This window comes from Alligator mississippiensis, chromosome 4, assembly GCF_030867095.1.
Source record: "Alligator mississippiensis isolate rAllMis1 chromosome 4, rAllMis1, whole genome shotgun sequence".
NCBI classification, from domain to species: domain Eukaryota; kingdom Metazoa; phylum Chordata; order Crocodylia; family Alligatoridae; genus Alligator; species Alligator mississippiensis.
In genome coordinates this window covers 208,374,802-208,391,554 of record NC_081827.1, presented here as the reverse complement: position 1 = coordinate 208,391,554, position 16,753 = coordinate 208,374,802, and positions in this window count along the sequence as shown.

Here is a 16,753-nt window from a genome sequence, read left to right as displayed (position 1 = left end):
ACTCTCGCACTATAATGTGACTTACACTGCATCTACTGATGTTATATTATTGTTGTTGTTCTTGCTGTTTAAACTACATGATATAAATAGTACTACTTCATATACTACTAAATGTATACTACTATATATATAGGTAGCATAATACAGATTTTGTACCTGGATATATTATAAAACTAGGATTCGTTCAACATGTTCCAATAGCAGGATAACACAATAGTGTGCTATGTTCTAAAGGTTTTGCTGGTATGTGTTTAGGATGGCTACATCTACTCATGGGATCGTAAGTTCATAAGGAAGTAGGGCTAAAAAGAACCTCATGAGATCAATTAGTCCAACCCCCTGCTCAAGGCAAGATCACCCTTGACAAAAACCATCCAAGTCAAGCATCTATCTAACCTGCTCTTGAAAATTTCCAAGGATGGAAATTCTACAGGGATAGGAGCTCGTTCCAATGCTTGATCATTCTCATTGTCATAAAGTTCTCCCTAATCTGCAACCTAAATTTCCCTTTTTGCTCCTAGTTCTCCCCCTAAAGTCACAAAGAAAAGTCTATCTCCATCCTCTTCATAATTACCCTTTGGGTATTCGAAGGCTGCTAAAATGATTCAGATTTGACTCAAAGCCAGTACAGTTGGCTTGTGAGTAGAATAGATATAAAGGATTTTGTGATGGTCCAGGTGCAGGGATTTCTCATGTCAGTCACAATGAAGAAATGTATTTCTTTGCTGCTCTCATCAGTGTCCTGAAAAAATATTATTCTTTGCAATTCTGTAGTACATCTCTCAGAATAGAATAGCCTGCAGTCTGTTTGTTTTTATCAAAATATATGTCAAAAGATTTTATATGCATTTTATCAACATATTTTAAGGTGTGGAACATCCTTGTGATGGGGGGCCATAATGCAGCCGGTCTAATTACTGGCCTGCCCACCTGCCTAGGGCAGTTCACCCACCTGCCTCGCCTTTGATGTAACTTAATAGTAGTTGTTGATGTGATGGGCTGGCTGGCAGTGACCTAGCCCAGGGTTTTGAAAGGGCAAAACATGATTGGAGGACTTGGGATTCCCTTTCCTCACCAATCTGGTAATGATTTGGCCCAGGGGTTTTGAAGGGGTAAAAGATGATTGGAGGACTTGGGATTCCCGTTCCTCACCAATCAGACCCCAAAGACTCACCCCTCATGTCCCCTGATTGGCCCCTTGGGTAACCTGGAGGGGGATAAAAGGGGCAGCACGGCTGACTCAGGGGAGACCGGTGAGGGACAATGAGGAAGGAGCTTCAAAGAGCTGGCAAGGGCTGAGCCAGTGGGGCGGGAGCAGTTGCCCCAGAAGAGCCTGAAGAAGCAGGACCTGCAGGCAGCAGTTGGACCCTCAGCAGCGTGGTGTGCGGCTGGCAGGAGAGGCTTCCTGCTGGGCTCCAGGATCCCCTACGAGAGGCTGTGGCCGGCAGGAGAGGCTTCCCGCTTCACCAAGGATCTGAGTAGTGACCTGAGGGGGTTCCCAGCTCGGCTTCCAGCTCCTCCAATCAGAGACCAGGCAGCTTGACGTGCGGCTGGGGCTCCAGGAAGGTCAAGACCCCTAGCAGTTTGAAGCAGTGCCAGCACTGGTGGCTGTGTGGCAGCATTCCTGCCTACCACATGGGAGATCCAAGTCCAAGTCCCAGCTTTGGTGACTTGGGGTGAGTGAACTAACAAGGAGAAATTCCTCTTGCAGTGGAAAGGGGTCATTGTGTTTTCTCCCTTTCCAGGTACCTAGACCATAGATTTCTTTGTCATTGGACATTTTGTATTTTGTGCCTTTTTATTTCCCCAACCAGTATTGTTTGCTCTGCTGTTTGCATTTTTATATTTTGTTAACCCTGTCTTTTGTCAATAATTGTAAGTGTCTAACCTTTGTTGAATCCTGCCCCTTGGGGCATTGTAGTGTCCACTATACCCCCTGATTATGCCTGTTATGTTCCCAGTATTGTTCCCTCATTAAAAGGTATATGGTTAAGTCCCCATTGGTGGTCTGGCTCTGCTCTATAGGGGGAGGAGAGTCCCTACACCTCCCACAGTGCTTGTGCACCTGCTTTGATCCCTTCAATTGGAGAGGGGGTACCTTTTGGAGTACCGCCCGGGTTACATTTATAAGGCGGGAGGCTGCCCATTTACTGCTCAATGCCAAGGGCATAATATATGGCTCCAAACCTTTCCTTATACCGTGTCCCATGCCTCACAGATGGCATTACTATATGACTCTGGCCCCACAATGGACTTCCTTCTCTGCCCAACTGGCATTAGGACCCCACCTGGATCCCTCCTTCCCGCCTAGTCTAATCTGCCCTCATTCTGGCCTGCAAAGCTCCCTAATCCCTTCTCCCTCTTGGCAGTGGCTTCCTCTAGGACCTTTGGCCACACAGGTCCTGGCTTTGCCTCTAGGCCAGTAGAAACTCCAGGCCTCTGGCTCTGGTTGTCCCTCGTGGTGGGCATTCTGGCCATTCGACCATTCTGGTCCTGGCCCCAGTATTGACCAGTCCAGGGTTTTTCTAGTTAGGTCATTGAGCTGGTCACCCTCTCTCTCACATATGGGTCTGCCTTCTTGGGCCCCTCCAAACCCAGCTCACTCAATCACCAAAGCCAGCCTATGTGCAGTCCTTCAGGCCCACCCATATGGACCCTACTCTATGCAGCCAACTCACTTGAGCCTACTGCTTTCTCACACACCCTCTTACTGGGCCCACTACTCCACCCCCTCACTAAAGCTCTCAGCCTTACGCCCCTTGGGTCTCAGGCCTGATGACATGCCTGGACCCCTCGCCTGCCCTCTCCACAGGGTAACCCACCAGGTCACGAGGGCTGAAGCTATACAGCATCCCATACTCATCTTTCACTACAGAAGCAGTGGTGTGGCATTTCCTGGGACCGCCCCACCACAGGCAGCCCCACCACACCATCCAACCCTAACAGGGTGTAGTTTTAAATCATTCCCCAGGACCAGGAACCTCCTCCATCCCCATAGTTCCTACCTTTAACCTCCTGGTGTTCGGGGACCAGCAACTCCAGCTGGCAATGTTATCCCTCTGGCTCCCTGAAGCAATTGCCTGCTTACCTCTGAGGGCCTGGGTTTATACCGAGGCTGCCAAGCCCCATCCTCCAATCCACAAGCCCACTTGCAGTCATGTGACCACATCATTAAGCTGCACCTGCTGGCTGCTCCACAGTCTATTCAAGCCTCTTAAAGTGCCAGGCATCAAAGATGCCCTGCCCCATTCCCATAAAATATGTGCATGTGTTGATCTACTCTATAAAATCAAATGCTCTTCAAGAGAGAGAGGATTCTGATACAGTAAGTTTAACTATTATAAATGTGACTTTGTTCTAGCGCTGTTTTACTGATTCACTATGATCATAAAGAAGAGAGGCTCATTCTGCAAAACTGTTTACATAATAATCTTATCCCTTTTACTAATCCTAGTGGGAAGATTCACATGAACAAAGGATTGCAAGACTATTCCCATAAAAGTTTAAGTTTCAGGTCTCGAAAGAAAAGTTGGTTTGTAGCATAGCAGTAACACAACTGATTAACTCTTGTTTTAGCAACAGTCACACTGAGGATAACTGATACAGCAAAGAATTCACAATCATTTTACAGGAATAATACTTAGAATAGCAACTCGCCTTATTAACAATATTGCTTAAAAAAATCAAAGCACTCATGGGAAGTAGTGATTAATAATGTTCTAGTTTGTTACACTCTCAGTTGATGAGGACCTGCTAGCTAGGTCAATATTTCATCCCTGGTGATTTCCCTTTTTACATGCAGCTAATCCATGCTCCAGGTCTGGAGAACAGGCCACTAGTTTTAAACAGTCTCTAATTCTTTTCATTTTACAATGTCATCTGTGCTTCACTTAAAAAATATCTTAATTCTGAAACAATAATAGTGTCCTCCATGGGCCATAAAATAATGGAACAGAACAAACTGCTGGCAATTTAATATTTGGTGGTGTTTTAAATCAATATAATTTTTAAAAAAATCCTGCCAGCCAGTATCAGAGGAGGGGCTTTCTGCTGAGAAGAAAAACAGAAGAGCAGCCATGCAAAACTTGGCCTCGTCTGATCTTCCAGAAAGGGTTTCTGTAACTTTTTCATGTATCAGTTCTTTCTTCATACAGTAAGTGTTGAAAATGCTATTCCTGATCAGAATCAGACTAGAATTCAGACTGTCTGCAATGCTCATACATTCTGCACTTGCCAGTCTGAACCTCAAGGGATTAATGGAGAAAAAGGAGACCTTTTTATGGCAATTTCCCCTCCTCGTTCTGTAGTCAGGATAACCACTGGCCACCAAAGGTCAGGAGAGAAATGAGAGACGATCAGCTACTAAGGCCTGCCAAGAGACAAAGATAAATTGATATGTATGTGGGAAGCTGGACTGAAGGGAGAATTAAAAAATATATATCCCCAGTGTTCTGGCAGTAGTGACAGAAGACAGGCAATGACACACCCCACTTCCACATGTCAAATCTGTTTCCATATATTAACTGGAAGCATTGGAGGAATGTAATGTGACAGCTCTTCAAGAATCAGGCCCCAAATCTGTATGTATTTCTCTACCAGACACTGTTATTTCTGTTTCACTAGCTCAGAGATACAGTTCTATTGAGAGTCTTAACTTGGACTAATGAATACAGCTGAAAAGTGTTGGGAATTAAGCGATCTGTATGTTGACCACCACTTTAACAATGTGTATGCAGGCCTCCCAAGCTGAGAAATAGGGCAGGAAATGTCACAAGGGAAGTCTTACCATGATGTTTCCAGCACATCAGGATTTTAGTTAGGTCAAAAATTCCAAACAGATAAATTTCCTCAATGCATTGTGTCATTTTGAGTTTCAGTGCCTTTTGAAACTGAAATTGTAGATGCATACAACAGATTTTAAAAAGTTGTTAAAATGCGTTTGAAATGGCTTATTTTAAAGTCAATGGTGTGCAGGATTTGAATCAGTTTTTATTTAATCTAAACTGCTCTGTCCATCAGCATCTGATATCTTACTGGAACTGAGTCAGATAAAGTGTGCCATTAGTCCATTCTGTTAAGATATTTGGCTCAGGGTCCACAACTGGAATTTAGTTTTATCCATATGGGAAGAAATCCAAATGATAAAGAACCTGTATATTGAACAGAGTAGCAACATTTCATTCATGCAGAGCAGGAAAATTTAGTTCCTGTGGGTTGTGTTACTGGGAGCTCCTTAAATCAAGGCACTGAAACTCAATATTGAGGTACATAAAATATAAGCGGTATTGATCATGTCTGCTATGAATGGGTACTCTAACAGGACCTAATCCTGTAAGGTGCTCATTACCTTCAACTCCCACTCAAGTTAATAGAACTTGAGGGTCATCCACACTTTTCAGGATTAGCCCCTAAACTCCCAATGTCTTGTTCCAGCACACACTGGGCTTAGTATAAAACCTGGAAGCATTCTCTGGAGAAATCTCTTCTTCAGTTGCTTTAAAATCCTACTTGGAGCCTGAGGAGGGCTATCTGGAATAAATCATAGGATATACTTTCATTGGAAGAGGTCATCCCTTTGGTATGGGCTCCAGGAATGAGATTAAATAACTTCTAGTTTAAAGGTGAATGCTCTTTTATCTAGTGCCATACTAGTAATCAGTTCTTACTTGGATAACTTTGCTTTATATCAATAAATTTGAGTGACTTTTTCTTCTGTGGGGCGACAGTAAATAAATGCAAAAGAAGCAGCCAGTGGGGGTTGAAGGAACACACCAAGGTTACACATAGGTACTCATATTTACAATCAAGCTTTATTTTCATGAGAAGTTTCTACAGCACAGACAGATACAGCAACTAAAGTACAACAGAGCTTGCTATCAAGTGAAACCCTTCTTGGCCTGTTCCTGTAAATTTTCCACAGTGACATGTTTTATTGCCCAGGAGACACCACATGATGGCTATTTACTTAATGACTTGGGAAGCCCAGCCAAACAGTGTGTCTCCAGTCCGGCATGTTAGTTCCCTGCTTGCAGATTTACAATTGAGCACCATTTTGGCATTCAGTCTGAGTGTTAAAAGTGTTGGGGGCCCATTTCACCGTGTGAAGTATAACAGCCTTGTCTGCCTCTACATCACCAAGATCCCCTGAAAGACACAGAACAGAAGTGCCGTCTGTTTGGAGACATGTATGTGCTGCCCTTCAAGCCACTGATTAATATTTGGCATATTCTGGTAGCAAACCTCTATGTCAAATTCAGTGTTTTCTCTCTCCTGCCTTTCCCTTCTTTGCTCCTGCCTAATTTTAGAGACAGACAGCTGTAATATGCAATAGAAACGTAACTCTTTACACTGAGAATGTCATCACTTAAGAATACAAGAGAGTGGTATGTGTCATGTATGTCTGCAAAATGCAATTGCTGTCTGTTATAGTCTGTAGCAACTTTTAAATCTGTCATCACAACATGAATTTCATATTAAGCTCCTTCCCAGTGCTTTAGCCAGGAAGTAAGTGGGGGAACATACTGTATCATTTATGGGCACTCTGGTGCTGGGTCAACCATGACATCACTCTCCACTCCACTGAGCTGTAATGAAGTGAAAAGGCAGATTTAGAACAACATAGCACTTTATTTATTAGGAAAATTTAAGTGTACATATATTTCAATTTATGATAAAACCAAAAACAAAGGTTGTGGATTATAGCACTCCTTACACCGCAAAGTAAGGAGGGAGCAAGGGGAGTCCTTTTGCAGTTGTTGAAAGATTTAATGCACATAAAACATGGAAGACTGAAGGGCTTGGGGAGGCTAAAATCCTGTACTGACAACCAAACTAATTAGAGATGGTGCACAGCATGTTTTGCTCTAGTTAAATTGTGCTATGCACCTTGATCTGCAGGATGGAGCTGAAGTAAGAGGCTAAGTCAGTCTATGTACTAAAATGTTGAAAATTAAATGGAACTGAGGCTCTGAGAAGAGCTGAACTGAAACAATCCACAGAGATTTGGGGCTCACAGCAGCTTTGATTATGGAAAGCACTTCAGTACCCTGCGCTGCTTTTCTGACGCTGGTGAGCAAGGCAGCTCGTAGCATCCTTCTGAGTTAATCTTAAGATCAGGAAGAACTTTTATACATAAAAATATTTCTATTACCTAGTGCTGAAAGTGGGAAGAAAAAGATACAGGAAAACAAGTAACACTAACACATTTGAACTGGGAGTAAATCAAAGAGGTATAACACTTGATCTTAGCTTAAGAGGCCAAGAAGTTATGTAGCAGTGAACAACAGGCCCATTTAGATTCTGCAGTTAACTGCTCTCATTCTTCTCTTCCAATTACTTTCTTTAGTGCTCTATTTCACTTTTAAGCTTGGCATCATTATTTTTCATGCTTAAAGTGAAACAGTAAAAAATATTTAATTTTTATTGCAAGAGGAGTGAGGCATTCAGCTTCTGCTAGAAAACACAGCCAGAGCTCCACTCCTATTTGTTTTACTTTGAATCTTCCCTTACCTCTGAAATCCATCCTAGTGCAAACTTATTTCTCTAATTCATCAATCTTGCTAGTAAACATTTCAGCTTGCTTTTGACTGGGACACATGACATCCACCGAGGAACACTTAAAAACCACTGCATTTCTGCTCTGTAAACTCTTTAGATCACAGATCACCTTTTTGCTCTGTTTCAACAGGGCCTAGAACAATGGCATCCTGGCCCCACCTGGAATTTTTTGGCATTACTGCAGTACAGCAACAACAACAGCAACTTTCTAAATGTGTAAATAAATGTATATTTAAGTAACTACAGAAACGCCTTTAAGTTTTACAAAGAAAATTGAAAGATTTAGTAGTAGCAGTAGTATTGTTGTTATCAATATTATTGTGGTTGTTACTTAAGAGGTAATAAGCTGCCCCTTTAACATACCTGAATAAGATGTTCCTTTAATATACTTCATCCCAAAATTTAGGCATGGATAGAACTGAAGACTGCCATTAGCCAGATCACTCATGGTTATAACCTTGCTAGGTCTTGCAAACTTCATAAACCTATCAAAGATCTGATCAGTATTTGGCAGGGTAACTTCCAAGTAAAATCCTGTTCAGTGACTCTTGTTATTCCCTTTGAGGTGGGCACTCCTTTCTCTGAGTCAATGTTAACCCAATGTCTCAGTATGATGCTAACATACAATTTACAGATGAAACATAAAACCACAGTCCACACCACTAGTAGCAGATGCCTCAACATTTTTCTCAGGGAAAGAAGTGCTAGTCTTGGCCATAACTGGTTACATTATGGGCAATGGAATATTCCTAGCAACATTTTTCTTCTATGAGTTTTCATGTGTATTACTAATAAATATTTTGTAAAATGACATAGAAATATTTTAAAAGTTAATCTTTAAAAGCTAATGGTAAAGTTGAAAAAGTGACAATATTAGGTGGAACTGTTAATTTTGCAAACATACTTACTTTCCAAAAATATCTATTATGCAGAAAAAGCTATTGAGTTCATTCCAACCCCTGCATTTCCAGTTATGCCCTATAAAATGCATTCCATCTCTGAACTCCATTCTGCTTGCCTGTCTACACAGGCAACTGGTAGGGGGGCATGGGGTGGCACATGTCCCACCTGAGATTGGCCCCTGACTCAACACCACTCAGGATTGGGCAGTTTTCTGCCGTGCGGGGCAGCAGCATGTGGGGGCGGGCACTAAGCCATGGCATAGAAGTATAGGAGAAGATATGGGGCTTTTGGTCCGCCCCCAGGCCCACCCCTGGGCCCGCCCACAAATTGTGCCACCCAACTCCAACTCAGGAAGCACCAATCACCTCTGCCTGCCGAACAATCAGCCTAGGATTTTGCAACTTCTACTCACTATGAGTAGTACTGTACATATTAAATGAAAGCTCCAATTGAAAAAAACTAAGCTAAATAGTGAAACAAGTGACTCTTCCGCCTGAGTAAAGGGCTAGGTCCAGACCTAGGTGGTTAGCAAGTGTTTTTTTCTCCCCTTTTCTGTATTCTTTTTGTTAATGCTGGAAAAAGTATTCCTACGTATTTGCCTCTCTCTACCTTCCTTCTAATGTAATGTAATCAGAAGTACTCTCTATAAACCCATTTGCTTTAAAAGGAACCACAGTTCTTAGTCTTGGCCTTTCTTAATCACTGCATTTTTACAGGTTTCTGATATGGTTTTGCATACCTAGGCATGTGTGTGTGTTATGAACATATCCAGTACTATTTCTCAGAAAACAACATTGGAGAGCCTATTTGTTATTTTTAATTACTTCAACTTGGTACGCCATTCTTTTTACTTCTACTGCATATGTTACGTGTCTAAAGTTCAGCATGGACCTGTAATAAATGCTATACTCTGTCTCAAACTGTGGTGGAAGACACCTCATAATCACACAACATGGGCCAAACTAATTCCTTGTTTATTTCCTTACATATGGACTTAAATTAAATTAACTCAGGTTCAAGCTTTGCTTTCTATCGGAATTTCTCATTAAGTTGCTCGCCATTGGCATCTGTCCTTTCTTATACCTTATAGCCCTTTCTTATTCAATAATAGCCTTACCATATGCTCTGGACACCTCTACTGAACTTACTTTTCATCTTGAGATTCCTGAAATGTTAATCAACCATTTTCTTGCTTAATTTGCCATATGCCCTTTGATAGCAATATTTTATTTTCTCTTGTCTCCTGACTTTAAGTTACCCATTTTTGGCACCAACTCTCTTTTCAAAAGTTTATGCTCCGTGACAGCCTAATTTTTGTTCTTTTCCTCACATTAAGGAGGAAACGTTAGTGTGTCCAAATGTGGCCAAATATGATCACTTCCCTAAACTTCTTACCTACAAAGCTAATTCCCCTGCATCATCTATAATATTGCAGTTTGCCTTTCAGGTATGACACTTTTTCTCAAAGGTGCTCACCCAGCTCGCACCGCATGGCACCTCTGCACATTTCTAGCTACATTTTGCACTGTTCACAAATCACAGGATTCCCTTTCCATTTTAATTCCCTAATCTTTCATACTCACAGTCCTTTATAACGTGAAAAGCTGAAAAGGGAAGAAAGAGACAATGAAACACAATACAAAGACGGCCAATCAGTCAGAAAACCCCCACCCTATCCACACACAATCAGCACCAGCTGTAGTCCAATTAAACTTAATCTAGTCACATGCTCACGTGTTCCTCCGAAATTAGAGGAAATCAATTCAAATGCTAATGAGAAAACCCATAATTTATTATCTGCTGAGGAATGCATGTTACATTAATTTTAACTGTAAACAATTATTTTTATTGCAAGATTAATTACCCCATCTTACACAACTTCCTTTTTTCATATTTTTAAAAGGAATTAGTTTTCTGTTGCCGTTTCGTTGGTCTGTCATAGTACTTTAAGCCTGAAAAAAGTATAATTAATTTAGGAATATTGCAAATATTGTTTTCTATTCTTCTGTTAAAGGAAAATGGGATAAATGCATGGTGCAAAACATTGAGAGATTTAGCTGAAACTTTTGGCCAGAATGAAGGGCCCAGAGCTGAATGAATAAGGGATCTTTTGGTGTGGTTGCTGAACCAAAATACCTAGGAAAAAAAAGTGCAGGTCAAAATGAGAGAGAGATTTTCCAGATTTGGGGCTGAAACAATGAAGCCAAAAAATATTTTTAGGTCTACAGAAAGTGTTCCACTCAACCCAAAATGCAATAATTTGTTTCATTTTCAAATTATTCACCTTGATTTATTTTTAAATTTATTTTTTTTAAAAACAGGTCAACTTTTAAATATGAAATGCTGTTTCAAAATATAAAGTTAAAAAGTTTAATTTAGAAAATATCAAAACAAAACCTGTCAGCATTTCAGGAATGAAACATTTTGTTTCATATACTGAAAGCAATTTGAGCAAGACAATCCCTATCTAGTGGCTATTAGAGCTGAAGAAAGAAAAGAAACCTATATATTTTCTTCAAAACATGTCAAGATAATTGAACATTTCCATTTTATTTGAGGTTTGTTGTGGGAATAGGGATGATGGGAACAAAAAACTAAAACCATGTTTTAGTTTTCATTTTTTCCATTCAGCAAACATTTTCAATGTGGTTGAAAAGCCATTTTTCACTGAAAAAAAATCTCAGTGACAACATTTCAACTAGGCCTCTTGGATATTTTTCAGGGGAAAGGCATTAACATATTCCTAGCAAGAAGGCTTGACATACTTAGAAAAGCAGAGTTAAATCCTATTTCACCTCTACATGACTTAGGTACTTAGATAGCCATGTAAGCTTATGCTACTTAACACACAGTTTGGGAACCTGCATAACCCACTCTTCCCTATTGAGCATGCTCTGTAGGGTGAACTCTGGCTGCATAGGTGCCTGGGCAAAATAGAATCCCCGTGGACTTAATGTCAGGTATATCCTAAAATCTTAGTGACAGAAAAACTGCAGGAGAAGCCCACTCACCCTTTAGCCTACCGGTTAGGAAATATGGGAAGCAGAAAGTGCAAGTTCAAACCCCCTTTCAGTGAGCTTAGTACTTGGGTCTCCTATTCCTGGGCAACTGTTCTAACCACTAGGCTATTGGGCTAAAAGGTAAGAGCCATCTTCCTCATCCATTTTGTTACCAACAGGTACATGTACACAGCAATCCTATTCCACAACAGGTGAAAAAAAAATCTAAATTGCATGAATGTGCCAAAAAATTACTGTTACACAACTGCGTAAGTGCCATCTAGTCAGGTGAAGGGTGAAAATAGGATTTAGCCCATAGTGACTGCCTAAGGGAAAGTGCTGAGGTGCTCAATTCCTTTTTCAGAGCATAAGGGTATGTTATTTGGCTCAAGACAGTGCAGTGCAAAGTTACCCCATAGTACTGCATGTGCCAGCTCCAAAACCAGAAGTAAGTTCTGTTACTAATCCCTGACTACGTGACTGAAACTTTATAAATAGAAGACTAATGTATAACAATGGGCAAATAACAAATAAATAAGAATCAGCAAAGACCCTTGTTTGTCCACATATACCCTTGTGTGAATGCAAATACAAGGGCTGATGCAAGTAATACCCTATCTTCAACACTTGTGCAAATAAACCACCCTAGTATGAATGCAGTTGAAAAAGGGGTGTTAATATACTGAACTGAACAAATGTTTGGAAGATGAACAAATATTCCCAAATTCTCTGTTTGCAGCGTTTAATCAACTCTTACACACTTGAAAGAGAACTGAGGATTGTTTTCAAATAGCAAGCTATTACATGCTTAAAGGGAAATATCTTAGTGAAAAATGCCTGAATTATTTAATGTTTGTTTCAATTATTTAATTTAATAATAATTTGGAAGCTATAAACATGTAAAATGCCCCTTGTCTGTAATATCTATGTAGAGAAAATAGTTACATTGTTAGAATCTGCCACAAAAGATTAGCATTAACTAACACTGTAAAGTCTTATCCATACCATAAAGCTAACATGGGCACAAGGTAATGGTTGAGGAATTGCTGAACCTTGTGGCTTAACAGAAACCATGGTTCAGCAACTACCTGAATTATTCTCTGCATGCTCTGAAACACCTCTCATCTTCTGAGCACAGTTGAACATGACCATGGTATTTGTTGCATTTGTGAAGAGAACCCAAAGCATTGTAGGAGCAAGTTCATCATGAGGCATATGGCTAAACTCTGTAAACCTTGGTGCAAAGTAACTAAATAAATAAATGGAGCAAAGTTGCCATATACTAGGGCTGTGCAAAGCTTCAGTCCCTGATTCGATTTGGCAGAGATTCGGTCCAATTCAGTAGCCAAATCTCCAAATCCGAATCAAATCATGAGACCCTTTAATCTCTCTGAATTGAATTGGAACCCTCCGAATCAATTTGGAGAGATTTGGAAAGCTTTGAAGATTCGGACATAGGCACAGCTTTAAATGTTTTTCTACATACATCAAGGTACCAAGTGGCTTGTGAATGCTGTGATCCTGGGGCAGATGGAGTGTCCCACAGAAGCACGGGGGACTCCCCAGCATACTCAGCAGCAGACCCGGAAGTAGACCAGAAGCACTTCTGGTCCACTTCTGGTCCACTTTTAGGTCTACCAGGGAGTACACTGGGGGGGCCCCTCCATGCCCCCTGGCTCAGCAACTGGTGCCTTCTAGGTCTAGGGGGACACCTGGGGTCCCCCCCATGGCTGATTGCTGAGCCAGAGGGGGGGGGCAGCATGCTCCCCCCCTCCCCCCGCACCCCTCTGGCTCAGCAATCAGCCATGGGGGGGGACCCTTCCGGGTCGCTGCCAAGCACACAGGGGGCCCCCCTGTGCTCCCGGGGGATGCTCCATCTGCCCTAGCATGTACACTTCCGGGTTCGCTGCTGAGCACACAGGGGGCCCCCCTGCGCTCCTGTGGGATGCTCCATCTGCCCCAGCATCACAGTGTTCATGAGCCATGCCTGGTACCTTGAGGTATATAGAAAAAACATTTAAAGCTCTGTCTGTGGCTGAATCACTGATTCTCCGAATCAGCATTGAATCTTCAGATTCAGATTTGGCCTCATTGAATCAGGGACAGTGATCTATATCAACGAATCGAATCAGTGTCCCCAATTCGGGACGAATTCAAATCTGAATTGAATACAGTCCATTTCGCACACCCCTAGCATATACCACACATATAATAGGAAATACTGTTTAGCTTGAATTCTCGTCTTCGTTAGGCAGCAGGATGTCTCTTTCAGTTCTTAATACTTCAAACTCTAGGATTTAGCATCCTTCCCCAATAAAATCTGGGTGTGGGTGTTATAAAAGGACTTACTGAACTGCTTTGCAAAAACACAGGATATGATATATGATATGATACGATACGATACGATACGATACGATACGATATTGGAGGCATCAGATCTTTACCATCTGTGCCTGAGGATAGTTCCTTTGATGCACAGCTACACATTGCTGTGAGTGAGGAAGGAATGAACTGAAGATTTAATTCAGTCTCTCCCTCTTAATTTGCAGGTGCTTTTGTTGGAGCCACAGTTTACACTACAGCCAGTGGGAGCATCTAAGTCTACCTCTGCTGACATAACAGGTTTCTGAAAGCAGATGCAAGACCTTTATAAGAAGGGACAAAACAAATAATAATAAGGGATCATGAGGGCTGTCAGAGTTGCTTAAAGAGCAAACTAAAGGGAAAAGGGGAATAGAAGAATAAAACATAGATATAATCATCTTCAACAGAGAGCCCTAAATAAAAGACAGAAAGGGCTATTTATAGTTTAATGGGGTTTAAAGCCAGATAGAATTGTGAGAACATTTAATCTGACCGCCTTTATGCCAGGGTCCATTCCAGTTCACCCAGGGCTAACTGACTATCAAGCACTAACACTTCAGGGGATCATCTACACATGATGTTATGTCACTGTAGCAGTGCACTATAGGAACATAGTGTCCACAGCAAAAAATCATTATGCTGCAACTATATCACTATAGTGATGCACTCCCTCAGTATAGTGCACCACTGCAGTGACATAGCAGCTAAAAATAACCTTGTGGCACATGCATGGCAGAATATGGGCTGTTACTGTGCCATCATTTAGTACTTACAAAAGGAAATACTAAATGATGGTGCAGTAACAATGGCGCTGTAGGGAGTCAAAACAGCCAGGGGCCCACAAGTGAGGGATGCCTGGAGCAAGAGGCTTGGGACTTCAAGTGGCCTGAAAGGTGGGGCCAGTGCCTAGGAAGGCCAAATGTCCCAAAGAGGGGACCACAGTCGTAGAGAGTGAAGGGTTACAAGTGAGCTTAGCTGCCTGGGATGCTATCTGCGAGGCATGGGCCCCAGTGTAGGGGAAGGTTCAGAGCTGGGGATATCACCTCTAGTCATTGAGGTCTTATACGGGCACCCTCCCACCTGAGTAACATTGTAATCATTTATCATCAAAATGTGGCAGGAAACAAGGTGGGCAGTTAGCCCAGAGACAGGTGGGTGGGCCAAGATCAAACCAGTCCTGGGAAGGCCCCCTGTTACAGCCCTGAATGCACCAAGTTACAGCTATGTAAAAAGACCCCATTGCCTTTCTCACCTGGAGAAAAATCCCTTCCCAACCCTGATTCTGATGATTAATATGACCCTAACCATTTGAACAAAACCCCAAAACCAGGCATCTGAGAAATAGGATTGTCTGTACCACCTGAAAATTCCAGCCCACAATGCAATGACCTGTAGTAAATCTCTAATGCTTCAGGAGAAAATGAACATAAATACCAAAAACTATCTGAACAACTGCATCTGGGAGGGGGGGGGGAGAAGGGGCAGAGGAAGAACCCTTCCTGGCCCCTGCAGGTAACTGAACAAATCTCCAAAGTATGAGATGTGCCTTAATGCAGAGTTGCAAGTGTTAGGAGCATGTTGAGGGCAAACCAAGCAATCCTGCTTTCACTGAGGCCCATGAAGGAAAGAAGTGAACGCTGACTTACAGGGTCACAGACTGCAACCAAGAATGACCATCACAACCATGTACCATGATTCCTTTTCCCCTCTCTGCAACACGCATGGACACACAGACTTTAGAATTCCTCCACAAACTCCTGAATTAAAGCATGCTGTGACAGGTTCACTCACGGAAAGGCCAGTGACGGGTGGTAAGCCTTCCCTATCTGCCTGGTCCTGCCACACTTACCTCCTCTCACCTGCCATGACTTTGCTGTTTCTCCCAGATGAATGTTTAATTATGGGGAGGTGGTACCTTGTGGTTATTTGGCAGCCTGGGTTCAGTCAAGCCTGCATTGAGCTTTCATGGGGCTCCTTCTCCCTACACCCCACCTCTTTCCATTCAGGTGTTATCATCAGGCCTCAACAGAGTCTGGTTGCCGTTGGATTCTTTTCCTTTCTAGGTGCTCAGTGAAGTGAGAACCTGCTTGAAACAATGCTCCTACTTCAAGGATTATAACGTAACAGATAATTAAACCTAAAATTGCTCAGTCCGGTTGGTAATTTCCCCATAATCAGGTATATCTTTTATACGTGTAGGCACCTATACATAGTGCTACAGTAGCAATGTTCCAGTCCTTTGGAATTTTCCCATTTTTCCCACATTTTTTAAATGTTAACAGTGTTTGAAATAGCTCCTCAGGTAGTTCCTTTAGGACACTTTGATACAAGTTATCCAAGCATCTTGATTTGTTTATATACAGTATTTTATATACAGAAAATGTTTATATACAGTATTTGAGCAAAATGTGTATGCATTTTTCTTTTGTGAGGAAAGATTAACACATCCAACAGAACTATTAGAATTGTAACTGACAACAATGTCTGATATTTTGCAACTTTGATGTGCTGCTGTATTTCATACTAGCTCATAACCACCATGCAGCTGCATACAAGGCACATGGCATGCATAAGCATAGAGACCTGGATGCTTGAAACAAAAATTCTCCTTCACTACATGGCACAAAGAGGGACCAAATCATAGAAACATGTTGAACAGTATATAGATATTCCTGGGTATATAGACAGCAGTATAGTAATATGCATTCCTACTTATGTGAAATAGCCTTGATCTTTTCAGCAACTATATGAGACCTGACAGTTGTTCAAAGGGATTGGCATAAGCTCTTGCATTTTATACTTGCATTTCAATATTTATAAATATTGTTTGGACTAGCTTTTATAATATATGGCTTTGTTTCAATTGAAGTCTTATTGCAATATGCTGCATTGTCTGTATGGAATGTGTTCTTAGTCCAGTTCCTAGTTTT